The sequence below is a fragment of the Morone saxatilis genome, unplaced genomic scaffold, assembly GCF_004916995.1.
Source record: "Morone saxatilis isolate NCDOM2014 unplaced genomic scaffold, NCSU_SB_2.0 Contig16, whole genome shotgun sequence".
In the NCBI taxonomy this organism is placed as follows: Eukaryota; Metazoa; Chordata; class Actinopteri; family Moronidae; genus Morone; species Morone saxatilis.
Window position 1 is genome coordinate 1,939,633 of NW_023339718.1, and position 782 is coordinate 1,940,414.

Here is a 782-nt window from a genome sequence, read left to right on the forward strand (position 1 = left end):
CTCTCTTCAAACTAACAAACTAACCTACTAATAAACTAATAATCTAACAAAAACTAACTAAAATCACTAACGCTGTGATGGGTGACAGAATTATTAGGCACCCTGATTTTGAGGAGTTGCATCACTTATTGAATACTGAATGTACTAACAGACTTAAATTTTGAAGAGCTACTCACGTTATTTGAATGTGCCTGTCTGTGTGTGTGTGTGTGAAAGAGAGAACAGGAGAGTGTCTGTATGTGTCTGTATATGTGTGCAAATGTATGAGCAAAAATGTCAAATTGGATGAGTGTTTTTTTCTCACAAACAATATTTTAACATATTAATGCATATTACATTAATTACAGCAGTTTTAGCCAGATTTATCCACAATTACTCTTTCAGCCTAGCGGAGCACCAGGATACCTATAAAACACAGCTTATACACAACCTCTCAAACAATACACTGTGTGGACGTATCATGCATGGAAAGAAAAAACAAATGAAATGTACTATTTTTGTAATTTATTGCTAATTTATCTATTGTCTTTACCACATTTTTATGTAATAAACAATTTTCACTTATAAATATATCATGTTTTTATTGTCGTTTCTTTTCTCAGCTATTTACATGAATAACTGAAACCTATGGAGTCTAATACAAAAGATCCCATCCAGGCAAGTGTTCAATTTGTCCACAACAAGAATAACAGGTAAAGCAGAGCCCTGTCCAGGAGCATGTTTTCTGCATTCAGCCAAGAAATTACAAGGTGTACTATTTATATGGCGATATGGAGTACCAA